Source organism: Rhinolophus sinicus, chromosome 1 (assembly GCF_057876585.1).
Source record: "Rhinolophus sinicus isolate RSI-liver-muscle chromosome 1, RSI-T2T, whole genome shotgun sequence".
Taxonomy (NCBI): domain Eukaryota; kingdom Metazoa; phylum Chordata; class Mammalia; order Chiroptera; family Rhinolophidae; genus Rhinolophus; species Rhinolophus sinicus.
The window spans coordinates 107093115-107119430 of record NC_142501.1 but is presented as its reverse complement, the minus strand read 5'-3'; the positions used below and the strand labels follow the sequence as shown (position 1 = coordinate 107119430).

Below are 26316 nucleotides of genomic sequence, written 5' to 3'. Positions count from 1 at the left end.
CTCAATTTAACCCACATGGAGAATATACTGCTATTATCAAAACTGTGGGGTTTGAAAGTTCTTCTAGGAATAGTTGAAATGGAATTCCAATTCAAAATTCCAGAAGGCATACACAAAATGAAAAAGAAATATGTACTCCAACTTTGGGGGTGGACAGAGAGCAGCAGTATTAAGTCCTGTTTTATGAAGTTATAAAGAGCAACAAACATCTGGATTTAATTCTTTCTTACATAAGTCCTATTAAAGCCGACTCAGATTGGATGGTGAGGGACGTCCTTGGTCACATAAAACTTTTACACTAAATTTCCTTTCACTTCTCTCCATTACTGTGAAAATGGAAACTGCCATGAAATACCATCACACACCCACCAGATGGACAAAACAAGTTGGACAAGGGAGTGAAGCAGCAAAACTTCTCCTCCACTGCTGCTGAAAGGATACACTGGCACAACTGCTTTGGGAAACAGTTAGGCATTGGCTAGTCAAGTTTAACTTGAATATACCCTACAACTCAGCCATCCCATTTCTGGAGAAATTCTTGTTCAAGTTATTAACCAGAAGGCAGCAGAACAATATGTATAGCAACATTATTCACAACAGCAAAAACCTGAAAACAACCCAATGCCCACCAATATTTGAGTGGATAAATAGTAACATCTAATGAATTCATCAATCTAGGCATTAAGCATCAACAGCTTCTAACATCTCCAAAAGAAAGACAACCATGTTTTATTTGTCCCATGAAAGAACAGGACATTGTTTATAAAGTAGCCTTGCCATACATACACACATACATACATACATACACACATACATACATACATACATAAAATCTGCATCTGGCCAAATCTCTATATCCAAGTATTAATTTATAGAAAATACAGAACACAGAATAGTATGTCAAAGTACACTCTGGAGATGTAATCAAGCAAGATCCAAAGCGGACAATTGTATATGATAAAGGTTTTCTTCAATAAATAAATTGCAAGGAAAAGGGGGAAGAGGTAAAACTATAGATTTAAGAAGACTTTGTAGGGTATCCGATGGACACTTGTCTTATTAGGGAGACCACTTCATGCATGGTGTAGGTGCCTGACTGCTGCACTGTACACCTGAAGCTGAAGCTGAATAACAATGAATGTCAACTATAATTTTGTATATTATATATATATATAGCATTCATTTTGAATAACAATGAATGTCAACTATAATTTTGTATATTATATATATATATAGCATATATATTATATATATATAATATATATATAATATATATGTATATATATATTATATATATATAATATATATATATTATATATATATATATATATAATATATGTATGTATATGGTCACGGGATATGGAGTACAGCATAAGGGATAGAGTCAGTGGAAATGTAACGGCTGTGTGCGATGTCAGAGGGGTAGTAGATTGGGGGAGTAGTAGATCACTTTGTGAGGGTTATAAATGTTTAACTATTACATTGTTTTGTACACATGAAACTAATAATAATTTATTTTTTTTAAAAAAAAGGAGACTTAAACACATCAGTTAATCACAGTGTATGGACTTTATCTGGATCCTGATTTTTCTTAAAAAAAAAAAAAACATAAAAAAGAAAAACAAAGTGAGTCATTGGAAATTTGAAGAGTAAAATCTGATGGTATTAAGAATTACTGTTTATGGAAGGAGAACTGACTCTGGGTAGTGAACACACAATGGGATTTATAGATGATGTAATACAGAATTATACACCTGAAACCTATGTAATTTCACTAACAAGTGTCACCCCAATAAATTTAAAAAATAAGAAAGAAAGAAAGAAAGAAAGAAAGAAAGAAAGAAAGAAAGAAAGAAAGAAAGAAAGAAAGAAAGAAAGAAAGAAAGAAAGAAAAGAAAAGAATTATTGTTAATCTTCTTGGTATGATAATGGTATTGCGATTGTTTTTTTTTTAATTGTTCAGAGAAATTTAGAAATACATATATACTATTTTATGTATTTAGATACAGTGAAATGATGATATATAGGATTTGCTTCAAAATAATACTGGTGAGAATAAATTAGGGATATGAATGAAACAAGACTGGTCATGATTTGATAATTGTTGAACCTGGATAATGGGTACAGGGGGATTCATTATACTATTCTATGTATATGTGTGGTTGGAATTCTCCATGTAGTAAAACGTTGTGTAAAATCGACAATTATGTATAGCATATTCATTCAATGAAATATAAATACAACAGTTAAAAATGATGTACAATTCACGCCTCAGCATTTTTGAATCACAAAGGCATAAAGTTGAGTAAAAGAACTAAGTCACAGGTGAATATATACACTTTGATTCTGTATATGTAAAAGTCATAAACAAAAGTCAAAGAAGCAAAGAATTGATTTTTTAAAATAAAGAAAAGAAATTAAAATAAAATTCAGATAGTGGTCACCTCTGGGAGATTCGGGGGGGACACAGGATTCCTGAGGCATAGTTATATTCTACTTACTGGCTTTTTTGATGGATATATGGATTTTTTTTTCTTTAAACTGCACATTTGCCTTTGCCTATATTCTTTGTTATGTATGCTATATTTTTTAATTTTTTTAAAGAAACCAAAATATGTTACTCCCAATACCACACAAACCCCAGGAACCTGTTTTTATTATTAAATTTATTGGGGTGACAGTGGTTAGTAAAGTTACACAGGTTTCAGGTGTACAATTCTGTGATACATCATCCATATATCACACTGTGTGTTCCCCACCCAGAGTCAGTTCTCCATCACCACACATTTGACCCCCTTTACCTAGGAACCCTATAACATCCATATGTTATCTGGGAACTAGATGTACAGCTTGCTAAATTTAAATAAAGCCACCTAAAGATTAGTATGCCTAGGGTTTTCTTTTTAATGTTTTACAATTCATATCCTATTCAAAACCTTCAGAGAATGATTTGCTCCAGAAAAAGAACCTTCAGAGAATGATTTGCTCCAGAAAACAGAGTCCTACTTATTCCTGAGAGTTAATTATTCAAGTACCAGAAAGCATTATAATTGCTTTTGACAGAAATATCTGTAAATTGTACTGTGTAGTTCCCTGAATTAAAGTTCAGTTAGTCTTATTGACTCAGGGTAAGCATCAGAATGAAGATATTTCCGGGGGAATCTTGAGTTATGGCTACACTGAGGATCACTGACTGGATAGCTACTATCTCCAACAGTAGTTCTCAAATGCACTTTAAAAAAAGAGAAGAAGAAGGAGAAGGAGGAGGAGGAGGAGGAGAAGAAGAAGAAAATAAATCCCACATTCATATGTAAAGTTTGTTGCTAATTTATCCAACAAAAATGTAGTGAGTGCCATGGCAGAGACAGGCTATCTGTTCTCCAAATTCCTTTTTCCTCTTATCCATGAGCACACAACTAGGCTAGATTTCACAGACTCCCTTGCAGTTAGATGAGGCCACGTGCCTCTAGCCAATAAAATGTGGGAGAACATAATGCAAGTTATTTCCAGGCCTGACCCACAAAAACCTCCCATAACACTCTCCACTCTCCCTTTTTGCTGTCTCCCACAGGATATTTACATCTAAGGATATTATGGAAGCCACACGTTGAATATGGTGGTGCCTCTATCAGCCTGGTTCCTTGGACACTGCACGGAGTAGAATCCTCCATCCACCCAACTGTTCATCAAAAACATCCATTTTGAACTTAACATGAGCCAAAAATGAAGTTTTATTGTGTTAGCACTAAGAGTCCCAAGTTCTCTTACAATGGCCAGCGTTGCCTAACGAATACAAGGCCCCAAACTGAGGCATTATGCTAGGGACACACCTTAAACAAAACAGACACTGGTCGCTGTCCTCATGGAGCTTGCAGTCCGGTAAAGTAAAAAGATTGATATAGCTAGTGATCATGTTAAGTGCTTTGTAAGGAAGAACGGGTGGGGAGGAGAAGAAAGAGGGATTTATGAGAAAGAATAACAGATTTTTAGATAGGCGGTCAGGGAAAGTTTCTCTAAGGAAGTGACATTTAAACTGAGACTTGATGAATAAGTACGCATTCATCAGATCCAAAACGGAGGGAAAGAGCTTGTCCAGCAGAAGAAATAGTGAATTTGAAGGTACTAAAGTAGGACAGAGATTGGCACATTGAAGCATCTGGAAGAAGGTCAGTGTGCTGGAGCCTGAGTTAGAGACACAGGTAGGGCATTGCATGTAGGCACTTTTAGGCAGTATTAAGCGAGTGTTGTTTCCCATTGCAATGGGAAGCTACTGAAAGTCTTAACATGGGAGTAACATGATCAGATTGATACATATAAATGTGCAAAAGTTCATGTGATACTGGAGAATAGTTTGGAGTGGAGAGGAGTAAAACTAGGGAATCAGACAGGAAACTACTGCAAGTATCCAGCCAGGGGAGGAGGCAACTACAAAGGAAGAGGAAAATAAATCAATTTGGGTTATATTTTAGAGCTAGAATCTATAGAATTTGATTATAGATTACATGTGGAGGCAGAAAAGAGAGGTGCTGAAAACAATTCCCAAGTTTCTGGCATGAGCAAGGTTTGGGTGGTATTTACTTAAACAGGGAAGAAAGGTCTGGGGAGAAACGCAAAATGACCAGGTGGTGATATTAATCAATAGTTAGCATATGATCCTGGAGATTAAATTTTTGAGGTGGAAATTTAAAAAGTCGGAGTCTTAGCCTATAGAAACTGTTTCAAGTCACCAGGGAGGATTATATTGGAGGAAATGTTAGAGAGAAGAAGACCCAAGATTCAAGGTTGACTGAATTGGGAGACGAAGAAAACCCGAGAAGGACCAAGCAGAGAGGAAAGTCAGGAGCACATGGTGTCACCAAAGTGAAATGAAAAGAACATTTCAAGCAGCAGGGTGTGGTCAGTTGTCTCCTGCGTTGCTGAGAGATTAATCAGACAAGAACTAAAAAGTGACGATTAGATTTGGCACCTCTGAGGTCAGTGGAGACTGGCGGGAACCATTTTCATGGAAGGAAGGAGCTGGAAACCAGATCGGATGAGAGGTAGAAGACTAAATAGGGACACAGGAGAATAAGACGTTCATGGACAGAAGCTTTAAGATGCTTGAGGTCTTCTCTGTTTTATAAAAAATAAAATCATTATATACACTTTAATGTATATATTTCTCAGTCAACAGTTCTTCTTGGAAATCCCTCCAAGTCATCTGGTAAATTTCTAATTCCCTTATTTTATTGGATGCATCATTTTCTATGGTAAGTATTCATAATTCTGTCAACCATTTCCCCATCGATGGGCCTTTGGTTTGTTTCCAGTTAGTGGCCGCTACCAACAATGTAGTAATAAATAGCCTTGTATATTTGCATTTATTTCCGAGAGACAGATATTCAGGGGAGGAAGTGCCTGGTTGAATGTCTATTGCCACTTTGCACTTAGCAATTCCAACAATGATGACTTGTGAGAACCTGTTCCCACAAACAACATTGTTCTTTTTCATTTTTCTTGTCTGATAGGTATAAAGTGCTACCTCACTGCCACTGGCACTGACTACACATAAACCACAACCTCTTTCTGTACTTCTTGCCCATTCAAATTTGATCTTTTATATTTTCTGTTCATATCATTTGTCCATTTTTCTACTGGGTTACATTACATTATTTGTTCTGTTTTATTTTACTCAATTTATAAGGAGCTTTTTTTCTTTTGCCAAACTAAAGTTTTCATTTTATGCATCAAATATGTCTCTTTTTTTTTTTTTAATAAGTTCTAGGTTTCTAGTTTGGGTTAGAAAAATTACAATATACCTTTATTCATGTATAGGTCTATTTAGGATGATATGAGTGTGGAAAATATGAGGATACAGATTAAATTGTTAACACAGGGACTGAGGGGTCCTGATATGAGGAGGAAAAGGATAGCCATGAAAAAATTTCAGATTCTGCACTAAGAAAAAACAGTATATGCAACCTTGATACATCTATACCTATTTTATTCGTGTGTGTGTGTGTTTGTGTGTGTGTGTGTGTGTGTGTGTAGAGAGAGAGAGAGAAAGACAGTGAGAGACAGAGAGAGAGAGAGAGAGGAGAAATTTAAAGCCATTATAAAAAAAATGAAAAAATCCAAAACTCAAAGTTTATGCAATGCCTTTATTTTAGCACAGGATGCATTTTTGTCCCATTACTGGTAATGTTAACTGTGATTAGTTAGTTAAATTAGTGATCTGGCCAGCTTTTCCACTATGTATTTACTTTTCTTTCCCCTTTATTTGTTATATTTATCTGAGTATTTATTGATGCATTTATTTATATCAGTATGTACTTCCTGCATTCTTATTTTATTTTATGGATTTTATATAATTAAGGATTTTATAATCCTTAATTATAATTATTTATACTAAGGCTCAAATTGCCCCAGACGTGGTCAGTAGAAGCTTCTTTAAGCTGGCTTCTGTTTTCTTTTGACATGTCCCCATCATTCTGAACATTTCCTTACTTTCTGCTAAACAAGATGTTCCAGACTCATCGTATACTCTCCCTGCTCTCGACGGAATCATCCATGTCTCCAAAGAACCCTGGTTCCTTTTAGTAGAAAATGGGATTTAGAAACCAAGATCTGGGAACTGTGTACATTGTTACTGGGGTGTCTTTGTTTTTAGAATTTCTCAGAGGATAGGGCTAAGAAATATGTAACAAAATAAAAGCATGTGCAAATAAATATTTCGATATCTACCTATCTATATATTTATGTCTACATCTATATAATTTAAAAACATAAGTTTATAATGATACTTCCCATTCCAACCCAACACCATAAAGATGGAGGAGAGAAAGAGGCTCCTAGTTACAGATAAAAAGAACTTTCTCTTTATCTATAACTAGATTCCTATTTCATACCATACACAAAAAATAATTGCAAGTGAATTAAATACTTAGATGAAAAAATTTCTGAACTTTCAAAAGAACATTTGGTAGGATATTTGTATCTTAAGAGTGGAAAAGGATTGCTTAAACACAACATACACAAGGTAAAACAAGCCATAAAGGAAAAAAATGATAAATTTGATTACATTAAAGTGTAAAACTTCTGTATGAAAAAAAGGCCATTTTAAAAGTTAAAAGACAAGTTGCACATTGGGGAGAAAAGTGTATATCCACAGAAAATTTCTTATCCATCTGTAAAGAATTCATACAAATAAATAAGACAAAGACACTCAAATCAGTAGAAAAATAGAACAAGGATTTGAACAGACTATTCACAGAGGAACATCACATGGCAAAAGTAGAAAATATGCTTAACGTGTGTTTTTTTTATTTTTAAAAAACTTTATTTGAACACCTAGTACAATTCCAATTATAAGGATTACTCACACACAAAAATAAACACATTTGGTATAAAAATGTATTACTTTAATACCCTTTCCCCTCAGCCCTTGCCATTCCCACGCTCATGAACTGCACTGTCTGGATACAGAAATATATAAAGACTAGTGGCACAGATTAGTTTTTACCTACAGGCATTTCTGTTTATGTACCTAAATACGCTAGAGGATACCAGCCCATTTTATCACATGAACCATTTCCTTCAGCCTGCTGAATTAGTTTCACAAGGAAACAAAGCTTATTATAAAGGCACTTATAAAACCATTGTCTTAAATTCTTTTTAGGAGCACTTTTTTTTTTTTTTTTTGGGGGGGGGCAACCATTTATATAGTGTTACAGAACAGCTCTGGAGTACAGTACTTGCAGCAGGATATACCTGTTGAATATAAAATATATTTCCTAAAATCTTCTTCGTTGGAATTCCCTGAAGTCTAAATTATAGAATGCCCATAGAGAAAATGGTGACGGAGGACAAATATCTGCGTATGTTAGCCCTTGAAATAATCCAAGACTAACTGGAACAATATTCATGGCACACCAGAAGTGCATAAATAATTTCCTTACATTATTAAAATACAGCCCATAAAATTCAAGTTCAAGATCCTACAGGATTGTCTTATGAAAATTTTTAAGTGGTTGCTTGGAAATACAGTGTTTCTTCTTTCTCTTGTCTCCTTTTTTAAAGTCCTCTGTAAGATGTTGAGTTGAAGTTGTTTTCTTCCTCAAATGAAGTGACCGCGTTGGTTTGTGCCACCTGCCTCTGCGCTCCATTGCTGCAGTGCATTGTGGGCAGTACCATTTCCCTCCGGTGCCTGTGTCAGTCGGGGCACCCCTCCTGGGACCATTCCACGGGGTGACCTCGGTGATCACAGCCCATCCCACCATAGGATACCTGATGACCAGGGCAACACCGTAATGCCTCGGGGCAATCGGTCCAATCAACCTCATAGGGGGAATCAGATTCTGGTACCACAGCTGTTTGTTGAGCGAGTTCCAGGCCACTGTGGATGATGAGGGATGTGATGAGGAGAAGTGGAGGAGGAAGATGATGATTCCTGGCTTGAAGTCCTGCTGGTTTTGCTCTTTCTCCCACTGCGCGAGTCCACTGCTGAGGACCTGGCAATCTGTGCTAAAATCATCACGAGTACTGAAGATGGTGACCAGCCAGCCGTTCCCTGGGCACTGGAAATTCTCTTCGCAGCTGAATGCTTCATAACTGGAATTCACACTTGATGTTCTTTGCCCCTCTTTCATCTGAGCTGTAGCGTGAACTGCGGGCTGTTGCCACAGTACTTGCCCCTGCACAAGTTCCTGATTTAATGAGCCAGGATGCCAGAGGTGGAGAGGGGCTCACGCTGTGAGCGCTGCTGCAAGAAGCTGTGGAATTGTTATGCCCACGACCTAGTGGGTTTTCCTTACAGGCATCTAACGTCGGGGTGGACAGAAGAGCTTCCGACATAAGCTTCTTTTCAGGAACATGATCTGCTGTCGGATGCTGGGAAACCGGATTATATTCCCTTTTTCCCGTGGGAGTACGTGAGTGAGCTGGTGACCGTTCCCTGGCTGTGGAGTATCTGATTCCAAAGAGCACCTCGCTAGTGTTTCTGTAATTCCAGCATCATCAGCTCCCAGCTCCATGTGAAACTTAGCCCCGTCCTGACCCAGCTTGGTCACTTCACTGCCTCAGAGATCTCTTTGCCAGCCGCGCCTTCTCCTCGGCCTCTCCTGAAGCCTTACAGGAATCTTTTATGATGACGCCATTCGTTCTTCTCTCCGTTTTTGGTTTGGTTTGGTTTGGTTTGGATTTTACATTCATAAAGAATCCTCGGACTCGCTGTTCTAGTTGAGCCACTGTCTTCTGCACCCGCGGGTTCAGCTCGTGCATCTCGGTGAAGTGGCCCCGCAGGCCGCTGGCAGCTGCTCCATCACCTCCAGGTGGTCCTCTACGGACAACATCCCGGCCTTGAGAGCGGCGGAAGGAAGGGGTCCACAGGTTTATCTGTGAACTTGCTGTGGCTGGAGTTTCGTCCCCTCCCCCACATTTCTCTTCTCTAGTAATGAGGAGAAAACTTATTTTAAGAGATAAAATAGAATTTCACATCAGATTGACAGAAAAAATGAAGTCAGACAATTCCAAGTATCGGGTGAATATGTGAGGAAATGGAACCTCTCCTACACAGCTGTTAGGTTGGTGCACAAGTAATTGCGGTTTAAAAGGTTAAAAATAATTGCGGAAACCACAATTACTTGTGCACCAACCTAATAGAGTTAATGGGTAAAACTAATAGAGTTAATGGGAGGGCAATTTGCATTCGAGATGCACTTACATTGTGACCTAACAGTTCCACTCACAGGTTGAGAGCTGTAACTCTAGGTAATTAATTTTCACTGCTGTATAGCATTTCAGTGTGCAAATATGCTACTATCCCATTGATAGACATTTGGGCTGTTTCCCATTTTTTGCTATTACAATACTGCAGTCAATACATTTGTCAAGGTTTCTTTGGACACTTACGTGAAAGTTCCTCTGGAGTACAGTGAGGACAAGCTTTCTGTGGCACTAATTTGCACTGTTTGCTGAGGGCCTGTGTGGCAATTGTGGTACCTGCATGATTTCATTTAGAAGGGTAATTAATCTCTGTGTTACTGTAGAAGTTAGGTTTCTTCTTGCAACCAGAAATTCTGTGTTTGTGTAACCTGCAATTATAATTTTAGCCACTGGAGGACATCTAAAGCTAACATTATTTCAGAGCTAAATTCTGGAAGCTCAAAAGAACATGGGGCTCCGCTGTGCAAGTTTATCCTTTTAGAGATGCCCCCTAAAAGTAACCTGGTCAGTAGGTGGCAGAGACTGGGCTAGAACACAACTCTGAGTTTTAAAAGAATAATCTTAGAATGATATTTGACGTAGGTATGCTCTCAGATATCTGCACTTCTAACATAAATTAAGTCTAAGCCAAGGATTTTTTAATGTGCTGTCATTTGAAAGCCACACCCTGCTTTGCACTTCGCTCCTTCACAAACCCATGTCAGTTCCTAAGGACATAGTTCTCATTGTGCTTTTTCTCCACTTTGATAAAATATGAAAAGCATTGGTCACCACAACGGCCCAACACAAATGGCCAAACTGCCCTCAAACATGGACACCAATGGTGCAAGCTCTAGGCAGCCAACATGCCTGACCTGAAACGCCACCAAGCTGAAATCATCACTCCCACCAGAGGTGCCCACTGGCAGCAGATAGATGCCTTAGGTTTTGGAGCTGCCGTCGTCCCCAAGGCCACAATGGGAACCCGGGCAGTCTCCCAAAGTAGCCAGCACCCTGCAGCCTCAGTTCAAAGCCGAGCGCCTCCTAGAGCAGCCATCAGCCTCCCCTATGTCCAGTCACGTGATGTCCTTTTGGAAAGAGCAGGAGAAGACCTGAGTCATCTACTGGGAGTGGTTTTGTTACCGGGAATGACATTGTACCTCGGCTCTTCGTCTTCTTGAAGAAAGAATTCAGTCAAGAGACAGAATTTTGTGCAGCATAGAACAGCGAGAAGTTTACTAGGAAAAGCGAGCACACGCCGAGACCTGGAAGGGCTCGCCTCACATGGGGGAAGGCTTTTCTTTATCCCTGTGGGTAGAACTGCCTCCGCTCTCCCTTCTCTCTCCTCCTCCTCCCCTTGAAGTGCCGAGTCCTCCCTCCTCTGGCATTTAACAATGCATTTCTTTGATTTAGCGGCATGTGAAAACACATCTGTAGAGGTATGTGTAAGCTGGAGTCCAGCTGGGCAGTTGCCAGGGGTTGACCCAGGTAGGAGCTGCAGCGAGGGGCTTTCTAACTGGGGCTAAGTCTCTCCTTCCCCTGCTCATTTCTATCTATCCACCTACCCTATCAGTTTAGAAAACACCCAATTCCCTCTTCCAAAATTTCTGCTTCCCACCAACCCAATTTAACATTTTTCTACTAAAAATCTTTCTTTTTTTTTACTGACATATAATTGACATATAACATATAATTTACAGTAGTTTTAGGTGTATAACATAATGATTTGACATACGTAGATATTGCAAAATAATTACCACAATGAATTGAGTTGACATCCTAGATCAGAAAAGAATTTCAGAGCTAGGGCGTTCCCAGGTTAAAATGCCAATGGCACTTTGCAGTCTGCAATCTGACAACCTGACAGAAAGGAAGCCCACAAAGCCCTGGGTTGGGGGGCGGTGGGGGACAGAGGAGTGCCCAGGACACAAACAAGGAGAACAGCTCCTGAAAGTCAAGTGAGAAGAGGCGAAACAGTTGCCTGATGTGCAGGCGTGCCAGAAGAAAAACTACTGCCCAGAATAAGCGTATCTGCTCATTATTCAGCTGTCAACAAGCAAAGCAGAATCCACCCACCATCAGAGTTTGGTATCTTAACTTGATGTGAGAATTTGAGTAAGTCCTCTGGCTATTGCCTGCCTCAGTTTCCAGACAATCCCACACTCTCTCTCCACAATGACACTAAGAGATTGTGCCTTTGACTAACCTTGGCGAGGAAAGGGTAGAATGCTGCATTTTTTATTCTTACTACTAACACAGTGACCATCGTGGCTGGAAACTCTCCCTAGGTTATCAGAATCTGTGGGTACTCTTTATTAGACCGTTTGCCTTTGTGCGTTTTCTTGTTTCATTTATTTATTTTGCCTTTGGAGCCTGGTATCTTCTATCTTTTCTTCACATGTGACTTTATGTCCTGTATCTCACCAGGAAGATTATAAAGTCATGAAGACCATTCTCAAAAGCCTTTATAGCACACGTATCTGTTGGCCTAGAAACCGTACTTAGGAAAAAAATAAATTATTTGTGTTTCTGATTTGAATGACAAAGTATTGCTGAGGTTCATCATTCATTCATTCACTCATTCATTCTTAAAACAAGCAATTATTGAGCACCAATCATGTCCCACACATTGGGGACATAAAGATAAATGTGCATAATTCAAGCTCTGTGGCTGTTTCCATTCTGGCAGGAGAGAGAAACACTGGATTTAATTTCAGTGTGTTTGGCTACAATAATACGAGGTACACAGATAAAAATTACCTGGTATTCTATTTGCAACACCCATAGAATACCTTTCTCAAGTTTCCTCAAGCCACTAGCATGGCGAGAAGCATTATTTCTGTGGCTTTCAAAGGTCTCATCTGAGACCCATAATGACAGCAGTAGGCTGGGAGTGACCCAGGAACAAGTGGTCCAGTGACACTGGGCAGCTCCCAGGGGCAGCAGAGCAGTGATGGAGGCCTGGATGCTAAGCTACACTCTGGGTATTAGGTGGTAGAATGGAGCCACAGGGTCCATTTGTAAAGAGAACATACTAGAACCTCTCCCTCCTTTCCTGGTTTCCAAGTGGAGGGCAGGACGTACATAGAATGCAGTCTTGCCTTGTTCTAAGTGGCTGATTGCAAATTCCTTGGTGTGTATTTGACTCCAGTCATGAGAAGCCTGACTCCTGCCCACCCTGCCTCTGCGTGTTTACCATCTGCAAACTGCTGGAAACTGTCCTAACACACAGGTGAGCGATCGCTGCAGGCATGACAACAACCTCAGGGTGTTGGCCTCAGCTGCCTGGCCTTGGAATCTTGATGATGGGAGGAGATAAAACACAAACGAATAGAAGAGTAGGACAAGAGAGGAAGGGAGAGAGGAGGAGGGAAGAAGAGGGGAGAGGAGTGGGAAGGGGGTTAGAAGAGGACAAAAGTGAGATACAGAATAAAAAAGTGGTCCTATTCCCTTAATGCAAGTCTCAGTGCCACGTGGTGTTTAACTTTATATAGGAAACATTAGAAACAGTAAGAGTAGTTATTTCCACTCCTCTTTGAAATTTTAAATCCTCTTTGTTTCTTTTGGTACAAAGAGGGGTTGTCAAAGCGCCCAAAGTGGGGAAATGCTGGGTCACGCTTTTATCTTTGTGTCCTTGGTATGTAGTAGAGTTTCACAGAGATTAGGCATGAGGGAGGAAAGGACGGAAATAGATAAGGTTTGGCTTTATTCATAGCTTCTGTGTTCTTGCAATAACTCTTACTGCAAATATTTTTATGTATATATATGATAGTAATAGAAATATGTATCAGTAATACATTACCTATTACTCCCACATATAATAGTAGTTCTGGACTCAGTCACTAGGGGGAGGCAGGGGAATGTGAGAAAAGCTGCAAGTCCTGCACCACCAGACAGGACTGTCTCAGACGTGATCTGAGGATGGATGTGCTCCATTGACCAGACAAGATTAGAAATCAAAATAATTAGATTCTTGTGCCTTGCCTTTAATTCAAACTGTGTATCCTAACTTTAATCAGTGTAATCTCGGTGTTTTTTAAAGAATTCATAGGGAAAAGGCTGCTTATCGTACAGCAATGCGGAATGATTGAGTCCCAGTCACACAGGCACTGCCGGGCCATCTGGTGGGAGCTCTGAGCAGACAGTTACTCAGCAGGAAAACATGGCGGAATCCAAGCCTTGGGACCAGTGCTCTGCACGTTCACCAAGTTCTTGGGCCTCTCAGAACCTGTTTTTCATCAGTAAAGAGGGATAGTAATCATTTCCACTTGTTGGGTTGCTGTATAAACTGATAAATGAAAAACAGCTTCTTCACAAAACAGCAAAGAATAGCATGGATGTAAATCCAATTATTCTTCCTAGCCACGTGTTCGAGTCATGTGGTTGTCTACTTAATCATGTTCTTCAAGGTCTCCAGTGGGAGAGTCCACAGACTGGAAGTCATGGAAGGGAACGAACTATGGCCGCTGCTCTTAGCCTCTAACATGGTAGTTGGTAAATAGCAGGTAATTATTTTTAAGTTTCATAAATAGATAAGTAAAAACACTTACATGTAGGAAAACCGTGTCACTTAGCATTAGTCTTAGTCACTTAGCACAAGTCTTCTCTTTTTCTGAAAGAGAGCTCTACTAGTAATTACTCCAGAACATGAGTCTAAAGCAGGACTGTCCCAGGCCAACTGGACATGGGACGTGTGGTCACTTTACTTGTGTAGCATTTACCAGGTGGTGGGCGCTGCCCTGAACCTATTATAGTATTAACCCATTTAATCTTCCTAACTGTCCAGCTGACGTTGGTACTATTAGTAACCACATTGCAGAAATATTTATTGAGTACCTACTATGTGTCCTAAGTCTTCTAGAGTCTTAGGATACATCAAAAAACAACAGCCACAAAAGCAAAGATGGCTGCCCTTTATGGGTGGGCGATGAGAAAGACAGACAGTGAACAATAAACACAACAAATAAATGGCATAGCATATTAAAAGATAATATAATAGTGCTGTGGATAAAAGAAAGAGAGGTTGGGAGTGCTGGATGAGAAAATCAGGATACAGAAAAGACATGTAAATTGCCCAACATCTCCAGTTGATACTAACGGAGCCCCAATTCCAGCTGAGGCGATCAGTCTCCAGTTCCTGCTTTTAACCAAGACAAGCCTTTCTCTTTCATTTCTGCTGTGCAGCTAACCTTGCTCTGTATTCAAATTAATTTCCTCCACAAGTGGCAGACAGGTGCACACAAAACCTGGTCATCCTTTTATTACCCACTCAGGAGCCGGATACTGGCCACAGCAGATCTGGGTTACAGCTGACTTCATGCAGGACTTCGGGCCCCTGGAATTGCTCACCTTCCCAGCAGGAAGAAAGGCTCTGCCTGGAGCACTCTGGGTTCATGAGTGTGGGGAAATGGCCAGAGAAGCCCACCAGACAGGAGTAAACAAATGACTCCGCGAGGAAGAGCCAGGCTTTCTGAAAGTCTAAATTGTTTGAATGAACACTGGCGCCTAAGCATACTTGAGCCATTGAAACCACATGATGGTGAACTTCCTCTGCACTCCCCCCACCCCCACCTCCTCACCCTGCTCCTCTGTCTTCTGGCCCTTCCTCGTCTTGTGACTCTGGCAGAACTCCAGGGTGCTTATTCAACCTGTCTCAAGATACCCAGGCCCAAAAAGAAAGAACCGGCAAATGCAGACTCCAGGGCAAAGCTGACTGCCAAGAGTGCTGCCAATCACCTGAGGCTGAGCCGTGAGCACAAAGGAAGCTTTAAGTGTGGGAGTCAGCCTCCAGGGAGAGATGGAGCATATTCTCAGCCTTCTGAGCCCGTCCTTCCATGGTGAGACGTGCTAGCCACTGGCCTCCACATCGTCTAGTGAGCAATCATGGCAAACATCTGTTGAAGGCCTACTATGTGCAGGGCACTGCGCTCACAGTTACTTACTTGTATGGACACTATTGCTTTCACACAAGCCTCTTTCTCTAGGCTTCCTTTTCAAATCTATAAACTGAAGGAGTTAAGTTGACAATCTGAAAGTCAGCAATCACATTCTGACTGGTTCCTTGCTAGATTGTAAGCATTCTGAATGCAGAGACTGTCCCATTTATCTTTCTCTCCTCAGCTTCTTGCACAGGCATGACATGGGAGGTGCTTGGTAAATGTCTGTTGAACAAATCAAACTTCTGAAGTAAGGCTCTTCAAGGTCTCCACAACCAGCCAAAGGCTGACACATGCCCATTACAAACGGATGAGAAACCATGGTATACAATTTTCTTATTGTTGGACAGCTGGGTATGTAGAAGCTTTGGACCTCCACAAAAGAATATCAACTGATTTCCGCCAACCTTTCAAAATCTAAAAGTTCTAAAAAATAGACAAACTGTATGACAAACAACGCTTTATTTAAAAATAGGCATCATTTTTTTAATAACTACTAAGTTAGAGGACTTACATTCCCTGATTTCAAAACCTACTACAAAGCTACAATAATCAAACAGTGTGGTACAAGTATAAGAATAGACATACAGATCAATAGAAAAGAGAATTCAGAAATAAGCCCTTACGTGAGTGGTTACTGATTTTCAACAATGGTGTCAAAGTAATTCAATGGAGAAAGAATAATCTTTTCAACAAACGGTGTTGGGAACAAATGGATACCGACTGGATATGCGAAAGGATGAATCTGAACCCCTACTTCCCACCATACAAAAAAATTAACTCAAAATGGATCATAGACCTAAATGAAAGAAAACTATAAAATTCAGACACAATATGGTAGTAAATTTTCATGATGTTGGATTAGGCAATGATTTCTTAGACACGACACCAAAACACAGATGATAAAAGAAAAAATTAATAAATTGTACTCCATCAAAATTAAAAATGTGCTTCAAACAACATCATCAAGATAGTAAAAGACAACCAACAGGCTTGGAGAACATCTCTGCAAATCATATATCCAATATGAGCTTATTATCCAGAATATATAAATAACTCTGATGACTCAACGAGAAAAAGACAAAAAAATCCAATTTAAAAATGGGCAAAGGATTTGAATAGACAGTTCTCTAAAGAATATACACTAATACTCAATAAGATCTTCAAAGATGCTCAATCATTAGGGAAAGGCAAATAAAACCACAATGACATGCCACTTCACACCCACAGGGATGGCTAAAATTAAAAACATGGACAATCACAAGTATTGCCAAGGATGTGAAGAAATTGGAAGCACCATACATTGCTGGTAAAAACTGAAGATGGTGCGATGACTTTGGAAAACAGTTCGGCAGTTAAATGTTAAATATGTAATTACAGTATGACTCAGTATCTCTCCTAGGTATCAACCCAAGAGAAACGAAAATATATGTCCCCACAAAGATTTACACACCAAACTTTATTGCAGCATCATTCATAATAACCAAAAAGTGTAAATAATCCCAATATTCATCAACTGATGAACAGATTTATAAATGTGGTCCATCCATACAATGGGCTACTCCTATTCGGCAATAAAAAAGAATGAAGTGCTAATACACGCTACAATATGGATGAAATTCAAAAACACTATGCTAAGTGGAGGAAGCCAGTCACAAAAGACTATGTTTTATAGATGAGGCCATTCTTATGAAATGTCCAGCCTAAGCAAATCTATAGACAGACAGTAGATTAGTGGTTGCCTGGGGCTGAGGGTTGGGGGAATGGGGTGACTGCAAATGGATACAGAGATTCTTTTGAGGGTGATGAAAATGTTCTAAAAATAGATTAAGGTGGTAGTTGCATAACTCAGTAAATATACACACACAAAAAAAACACACAAAATTACATACTTTAAAAGGGTAAATTTTGTGGTATGTGAATTATAGCTCAACAAAGCTTGTTTAAAAAATATCAACTTTTGAGGGAAAACAGTCTTGTTTTTAGCTAAGGTGTTAAAGTCTAGCAAATGATAAGAGGAATTAATGTGGGGACTCTCATACTTAGAGGTGATTTTTTTAAATGTATTATTCAAGTGGGATAATTACGTTCCCAGAGCGGAAATGATATCACTATCAGTAGCTATTTGATATTGGGCAGTTTTAATATCTATTTATTTCTTTGCTCCTTGAGTTGGAAGGCCTTACTACTTGGGGAATCCATTAAGCTTTCATGTATCTTACTGATAGAGAAAATTAAGGAAACATTGCAGTGGTTTATTTAGACCCGTCGTGATAGCTAAAAGAAAAAAAGTGGGAGTGGGGGAAGCAAAATGATGGATGGCTTCTGCAAAATATACTCAGCATGGCGCAGACAGACAGGATGCCATAGCGCTGTCCTGTTCAGAAAATGCTCATGAAAAGCAGTAATGAAAGATACATTTCTGGAGACAAAAATTCTCAAGTATTCGGCCATTCTTATTCTGACACACTCATCATTTGTTCTTGAGAAAATAGAGTATAAAATTGCTCGTGTTCTTAGAGGCAATATTTTTCCCTTGCCTCTTGGGTTTGCAGCTGTAACTGCCTCTTCTTTCAGTCAGTAGTTGAGCTGAATTCATTTAATCCAACGGACTGTCCAGTGTGTATTCCTCTTGCGATAATTTGGTGCATATATTCACGAGTGTCTGAGAAAGCAGGCTCCCCTGGCACATGCATGACCTGTCCCCACGCTGTGCTCAGTCAGGAAGCGTAACACTGCCGCTCACGGACGCTGATAACCGGAAAGCTGATTACTTGGTAGGTCTCTCCTGCATCTTCAGATATTTGTGTTACAATTCTTCCCGTCTCTATTCCAGAAGATAAGTGGCAAGTTAGAAAAATGACTGATCTAGTTCAAGGCCTCAAGCCATCAGCAGAATGTTGTTTGCCCCAGGAATCAGCAAGCAGACCAGGGAGACACAATGCGTCCTATCTGGAGACCACACCTCCCGACACAAGCAAAGAGGCAGAGGGGGGCAGGCCCAGAGCATGTCAAAGTCAAAGTCACGCTGGTCTGTGCTAAACCCCCTCTGCCACCAGAGATAAACATTGGCTGAAAGGCACCTTCACAGATAAACTAATCAGACTTTACTGTTCCACTTAAGTGGCAGCTTCCTTCTCACATGTATTCTAAGAAATCACTTCTCCTTGCATATGAGTATCTGGGGGAGACTAGAGGTGTGGATGAAAGGGATAAATGGATCTATATGTATGCGGGGACCTCCCCCTACCCTTCTTGTCAGAACTCAGAGTCAGGCCTGCACCCCTAGACAAGAGATCGGTTGAGTTTTCTGTGGGCTCTGCTCCAAACCAAGGAGACAGGAGAGCAGGGGAACCAAGGGAGTTCCCAAACTCAGCAACTCAGCCAGCCTGGCCTTCTCGAAAGCTCAGTTAACACACTGCATCCTCATGCACTTCTCTCTCCCAACATAATGATCTCCTACTCTGAAATACAAGGAAACAACCATAGATGGCCAGACCACTGAAGAAAATCTCTAATAAGAAAAAGAGACCACATGAAATAAATAGAAAAAACAATTTAGAGAAACCAGAGCCTGCGTACGAAGAGGGAAATAACCTTCCCAAAGAGAAGCTATCACTCATGGCTTCAGAGAGTCAAACAAGAAACATAAAATGTACTATGTAAAAATAACACAGAAAAGCAAAAGAATTCTTAAAAATTAAAAATGGGATTGCAGAAATGGAAAACAATAGAAGAATTAGAACATACACATGAGGAAATATCCTATAAAGTAAGAGCAAATAAAATAGATGGATATTTATAGATGATATAATACAGAATTGTACACCTGAAACCTATGTAATTTTACTAACAATTGTCACCCCAATAAATTAAAAAAGAAAAAATAAATAAATAAAATAGATGGAAAACAGGAAAGAAAAAAAAATTAGAGAATCGGTCCAGTGGGTCCGATACCTGAATAACAGGAATACAGACAGCAACAAGAGAAAATGGAGGCGAAGAAGTCAACAGTGAAGTAACTGCAGGAAATACTCTGCCCTCTGGGTTGATCCTTGCCCCGGCCAGCTGCCCTCAGGGCCACCTGTGAGAGACCCTGAGCCAGTGGTCCCAGCTAAGGCACACCTGGACCTCAGAAACAGTGAGAGCAATGTTCATTGTTTTAAGCTGCAAATTTGGGGGTAACTGGCTATGCAGACATTGGTAACTAATGTAATATAGTACCGGGCTCAGCATATATATAGTCGGAGAAAACACTAAACATGAATCTGACCAAAACCTGGGAGGAAAGCTGTGGACACACGGTGGGAAGGAGAACCAAAGCTTCCATTGAGGGAAGTCAAAAATGGTGTTGAAGACTAAAAACACAAAGAAGTAGAAATAAACAGTAAAAGCAATAAAAGGGCTGCCTCTGTGAAGAAGATAGGAGAAGGGTGGGATGCGGACACACTGTTTCATTATGAACCTTGACTCTTTAAGCTTGGTGCATGTATAAATTTGATAAAAATTTAAGCTTAAAAAGATTTTCTCAGCACACAATTGAGATGTGATTCCTTTGTTTCTTTTTGTAAACTTATGTAAATTCCTTTTTCTGTCTTGCACAGAGTGGACAGACTAAGGCCAACTTTCCTCTAATAAATTTCCCTTAATATTATGTTTTGACCCTGAGTCTTCATTCAATCTTTTCAGTTTTTACAATCTCAAACTACTTCACTCTGTATCAAAGCTTCTACTTCCCTAAATTCCTAATCCTTTCATCCTTCTTTCTTTTTCTCTTCTTTGCCTTTGTATGTATGTGTGCACACTCCACACTGGGTCCTTTCCCCTTCTTCCTTCTTCCTAATGAAATAGAAGTCCCACCGTTGGCTTTGTAGAGTCTCAACATCCAGCCAGTGCCTGACACACAGAAGACACTCAACCCCTGTCCTGTAAATGAATGACCCTCCACACTGAGCATCCAATCCACCAAAGAGGCCTGGAAAGTGCGCGAACGGGTGAAGCTGAAAGAGAAGGGGTAAGGGAAGGCCGTTGGCTAAGAAAGCCACTTAAGTCCTTGTGAGTGACTGTGGCTGTCTGGCTCAGTGGCAAGCCCCAGGACGCTGCACCAGGTTGCAACAAGCTGATGGCATGAGGAGCAGAAACGAAGCCAGGACGGCAGCCAAAGAGGTGTCATGTTCAACACAGGCCAGTACCAGCTCTGCAGTGGCGTGGAGTAAGAGGTACTCAAAGCTAAGATGGAACCACTCCCCCAAGACAAACAAATAACAAACCAGGGCAAAGGAGGGAAGCCAGCGAGGTGGAGGAAGGAGCCTGCAGAACCCGGGACCTGACTTCTGCTGAGGGTGGTACTGTTGACGAAAGGAAACACTCTCCCCAGCCAGTCAAGGAAACTCCCAGCCAGGCAGGCGAATTCCTGTCACTGTGGGACCTTGGCCTGCCGGGAACTGGTGACTATCCTCTTTATGACTGAGGTTCAGAAATTGAAGAGAACTATTTAATTTTAGAGAGCCACAAGGGACCTCAGAAATCATCTTTCTAGTGCAAAGCCTTTCAGATTATTTGATTAATGTCTGCTGTCCCTCTAAGCCACCAGTGTCAGGGGTGCAGAGGCCTCGTCTGGGTTTACTCCTCATTGATTCTTCAGAATCACACTCTCTATCTGGAACATAATAGGTGCCCAGTACATACTGGATGGATGGATGGATGGATGGATGGATGGATGGATGGATGGATGGATGGATGGATGGATGGATGGACGAGATTGTGATGGTTAATTTTATGCATCAACTTGACTGACCATGAATACCCAGATTAAACATTATTTCTGGGTATGTCTTTGAGGGCATTTCTAGATGAGATTCGCATTTGAATCAGTGGGCCAAATAAAGTAAATGGGCCTCCCCAGGGTGGGTGGGCATCATCCAATCTGTTGAGAGCATAAGTAGAACAAAGGAGGAAGGAGCAATTTACCCTTTTTTCCCTGCTCACTGTTTGAGCTGGGACATCTCATCTCATCTTCTCTGGCCCTCAGTCTGGAATTTACAACATCAGCTCCCCTGGTTGTCAGATGCTCAGACTCGAGCTGAATTACACCACCAACTTCCTGGGTCTCTAGTTCACAGACAGGAAGATCTTGGGACTTCTCAACCTCCCTAATTGTGTGAGCCAATTAATTCCTCATAGTAAAGCGATCTCAATCTCTCTCTCTCTCTCTCTCTCTCTCCATATCTATATCTACCTGCATGTATATAGGTATACACACACACACGTATATGTATGTATGTGTGTACGTGTATTTACTGGTTCTGTTTCTCTGAAGAACCCAGAGAAATTAGTCAATTAGAGAACCGATCTGTGTTCGCTGGTAGGAATCCTGGCTGGATATTTTGAGTTTTGGAGAAGGTTTTCTTCTTCACAACTTTGGACAGGAAGAGAGTCACGTTTTGCTTGTTTCCCTTGCTCAAGCTTCCCACCACTCCACCTTGGAGGGATCAGATGCTGTGACACCCCCTACCCTGGATCGCCTCCAACAGACGCCTCCGTGTGTCCTGAGGGGTGGCCTGGTCATGCCTCCAAGCCCAGGGAAGGAATGTCTCTGTGTTTGCTCTCGGTTCGCCAAAACTGCACTACACCGGTTATGAAATCAGTTGTTTGTCACCCGCTTGAGATGACCTCCCCAAAGAAAACTGATCCAATTCCTGTGAGCCCAGAGCCCAGAGAGCGTTTCCAGAAGAGAAAAAAGTCAGCAAACAAATGGCTGAGACAACCCAACAGGTTCACACTCGGGACACACTGGGGACTGAACGCAGATGTGTCCCCTCATTTCAACACTGTGACGTGACCACACTCAGTGTGGCTACCCAGCTAACAAGTCTGGGGTTTACAAAATGGGGTGATTTTAATGCAACAATTCACTCTAATAGGATGCTCTAAGCAATAATAAAACTACAATTTGCTGAGCATGTATTAAGTGTCAGGTACTGAGCGAGGAGTGTTTATCATATAAGGGTTATCTCTAAATGTCACTGCATGAAAGGTGATGGAGAGCAGAGTTTGGCCCCCAAAAACATGCCTCTTTGGGAAACTGATTATTTTAAACTGATTCTTTTTAAGAAACAAAAGACATAATAACGATACCTCTTCAGAGAGTCATTCCTGGGATGAGGTGACATAATACATTGGCACTTAGGAAGACCATCTCAGGTATAAAGTAAATGCTCCATAAACATTAACCATCATAATTACAACCCAGCGCTGCCCCTTTCACACACGCACGTGCACACACAGTGAGCACCACTCACCGCTTACCCTCCAAATGCAGTCAGGCCATCATTAACTGGGCTGAGCTAGTCCAGGGGTTTAACGTGTTAATACCCATTAAATGAACGAATGCTCTATACCTTAGAACAGCTGCTCTGTTCAGACGGCTGCTCCTGGCAGGAGCACTAGACGTCACATAACCGACCACTTATTGGAGACACAAGCTTCTTTTCACACAACCTTCCCCGACCGTCTAGACTACGTTATGTGCCAGTGCCTCCAGCCTCAGTAGCACGTCTTACTTCCCTTTAGCAGCGCTCAACACTCATCTCATCATGTGCTCAGAATCTAGCTTTCTCTCCGGGCCAGCTTGTTCAACAGAAATACAAAGCAAGCCACATATGCAATCTTAAATTTTCTAGTAGCCACATTTTTTAAAGTAAAAGGAACAGGTGATATTAATTTCAATAATACATTCTATTTAACAACCCATTATGTCCAATATACGAGGTCTGAAAATTAAGTTCACAAACTCATCCTAGAAAAAGTGCTACATACCTCATTGCTGAATATCACTACGGTCACCTTCGAGGTGCCTCCCTTGGGAAGCTGTGCACTGATGTCAGTGCCTAGTCCACCCTTCAGAGCAATTCTGGAACTATTTTTCTGGAATGGCCATCAGAGCTGTCGTCATATTACCCTTGATGTCCTGAATGTCATCAAAATGTCTTCCTTTCAATATTTCCTTGATCTTTGGGTAAAGAAAGAAGTCACTGAGGGCCAGATCAGGTGAGTAGGGAGGGTGTTCCAATACAGTTATTTGTTTACTGGCTCAAAACTCCCTCACAGACAGTGCCGTGTGAGCTGGTGCATTGTTGTGATGCAAGCGCCATGAATTGTTGGCAAAAAGTTCAGGTCGTCTAACTTTTTCACACAGCCTTTTTAGCACTTTTAAATAGTAAACTTGCTTAACTGTTTGTCCAGTTGGTACAAATTCATAATGAATAATCCCTCTGATATCAAAAAAAGTCAGCAACATCACTGCAACAAGTTTGCAAACTGAATTGTCAGACCTTGTAATATTGGTCCAACATGTAATCAATATAAAAATTATTAATGAGATATTTTACCTTTTTTGTACTAAGTCTTTAAAATTGGTGCATATTTTATACTCCCAGTGCATCTCAATAGGTACTAACCACATATCCAGTGTTCCATAGTCAGACGTGCTCGTGACTACCAGGGCACATCTCTAAGAGCCCCTAAGGGTGGGGCCTCAGTGTTCCTGTTCACTGTTGTGGGTTCAGGGTCCAGAAAAGGTCATTACAGAATGCAGTATACAGAGGGAGCTCAGTAAGTATGAGCTGGATGATTGGATGAACACATGACCGGGATTCTAAATGCACAGTTGGTATAAAACATTAAACTTCCCGTCATGCTTGTGAAACAGATCTGCGTGGATCAGACGTTTCACCATGATCTAGTAAGTGGGTAGGGTCACTCTGTTGCCACTATGTCCTGTGTTTCTCAACAGAAAGGTCACAGGCTTCAGCGGAGAGTAAACAATAAAAATGTGTACCAAAAACATCCTCTGTAATGACCTGGGAGCTTTTCTCAACATACATCGAGTTTCCTCATCTTTGAAGGTTTGGGGGGGGGGGGGGGGCAGGGTTGGTGCAACATGAGAACGTCTGAACCCTAACCCTGCCTCCGTCCAGCTGTGGGACCTTAGGCAAATTACTTCACCTTTTTATATGTCAGTTTCCTCATCTGTAAAACCACATGAGGTTGCTATGACGGTTAAGCAAAATTACCCAAATAAAGCCCTTACTTAGCGCACGGTCTGACGCACAGTAAGTCCTCAGTGAGTGCGCTGGCTTTTCTTCTTCCCGGCACTTCCCACGGCCCCACGTTGCTCTACTTTCCCACTGCTGCGAATGCGAACTGAGGCCAGTGTCGCCACCAGGGCCTCTCTCCTCACCAGGGTCCTTCATTCGCTCCCTCTCTTCTTCATCCTCCTCTCATTGTTCAAACTGCTGATACTTGATCTTTTCTACTTTGCGTCCCAGTCCCGGAACAACTTCGCATCCACTAGCCAGGTCCCTCCCCAGGCGACCCTCTTCCTTCAGGTGTCTCGGTTAACCGTTCAGCAAGGGTAACCCTTGATTTGCTGTCATCTTCTTAAGGAACACGACAGCTGAAATTCTCACCTGCATCTTATTCTCCTCTACACCACAGCACACCTTATCTGGCTCTTCGTGCAGGATACCCATCACTGTCCAAGAGCCTAAATGATCCCTGAAAATGGGAGGTTGAACCACATACAGAACAACAGCATGAAGGAACTACGTGCGCAGCCAGGTAGCTACAGACAAATATTGCCAGGCTGCAAAAGATACCCAGAAAGTCTGACTGCAATAACTGAAAACCCACCTCCATGTGTCACTGTCGTTTCTACTGAACAAGCCACACCCAACTTCTCCTTCCAGCTGACTGCCCTTCCAACAGACTCTGCCTTAAGGAAGGAAGACTAGTGTTCTTTGTGCCTGAGACGGCCACAGATCTCAGGCCTGCCCATCGTACACTCACCAGCATCCATGACATGACTTGATTCTTCAAATTTGCCCCATAAGTGTGAGAGTCAGTGGCTCAACCAATTAGTTTGGCTCCTTATGAGATTTGGTGTAAATAATCTAGAAATAATTGGCTAACCAGGAAGAAGAGGAGATCAAAGCAAACACATATAGAGAAGCAAATATGCCATCACAAAGAAAACCAGGGTATTCACACCCGAGGGCAAACTGAGTTAGAAAGAATAATTGGGTATGGATGCTGAGGGCTGCCTGGTTATACTTACAAACCTCGTGCAACTTTACAATGATCTCCTGCATAGGAAACAAAACCGGAGGCAAATTTTACATGGTGATGCTTTCTGGGGAGGTAGGTGCAATCCCAGGGCAACAGAGAGAAAAGGGAAGGAAAGGGAAGTGAGAACATGGGAAAAGCAAATACAAGGTGTATGCTACCTGGCTACACAGCTGTCATGGCCTCGAAAGACAACACAACTGGTTGTTCAGTCACGTGGGACATTTCAGGGAAGGTCAAACAGCATCACTGCCCCAGAAGAGTTCGTGGGTGGGGGCAGGAGGAAGGTGGGGAGGGAAGGAAGAGGAATTTACATGCCAACTGCTTCCATCACCTGTCTCACTGGTCAGAACTCATTGCATGGGGGCACTAAACCTCCCTCGTCCCCACCCCATACTTTGATCAATGGTGTGTGAACTCACCTATACTTCTAGGTTGAGTCCCCCCAGGAAGCAACTGGGAGCCCAAGTCTCACACCCCACAGTGCAGCGCCTCATCTGAGTCTGGATGTGATGGGAGCAGCTGGGGCCACCACGAGACCATTGGGTCAGGACTAGGGACTAGGCGCCAGAGC

General features: G+C 41.3%; 1 long non-coding RNA gene and 1 pseudogene across 1 annotated transcript; both read right to left on the bottom strand.

Moving 5' to 3' along the window:
• Positions 1-7687: 7687 nt before the first annotated feature.
• LOC148759180 (inhibitor of growth protein 3 pseudogene) lies at positions 7688-9438 on the bottom strand (annotated as a pseudogene).
• Positions 9439-16060: 6622 nt separating this feature from the next.
• On the bottom strand, positions 16061-23793 carry LOC141570039 (uncharacterized). The gene is made up of 2 exons (XR_012493783.2): positions 23436-23793; positions 16061-18444 (listed from the first exon to the last, which is right to left on the bottom strand). It is a non-coding gene; the product is annotated as an uncharacterized LOC141570039 (long non-coding RNA).
• Between the last annotated feature and the right edge of the window lie 2523 nt (positions 23794-26316).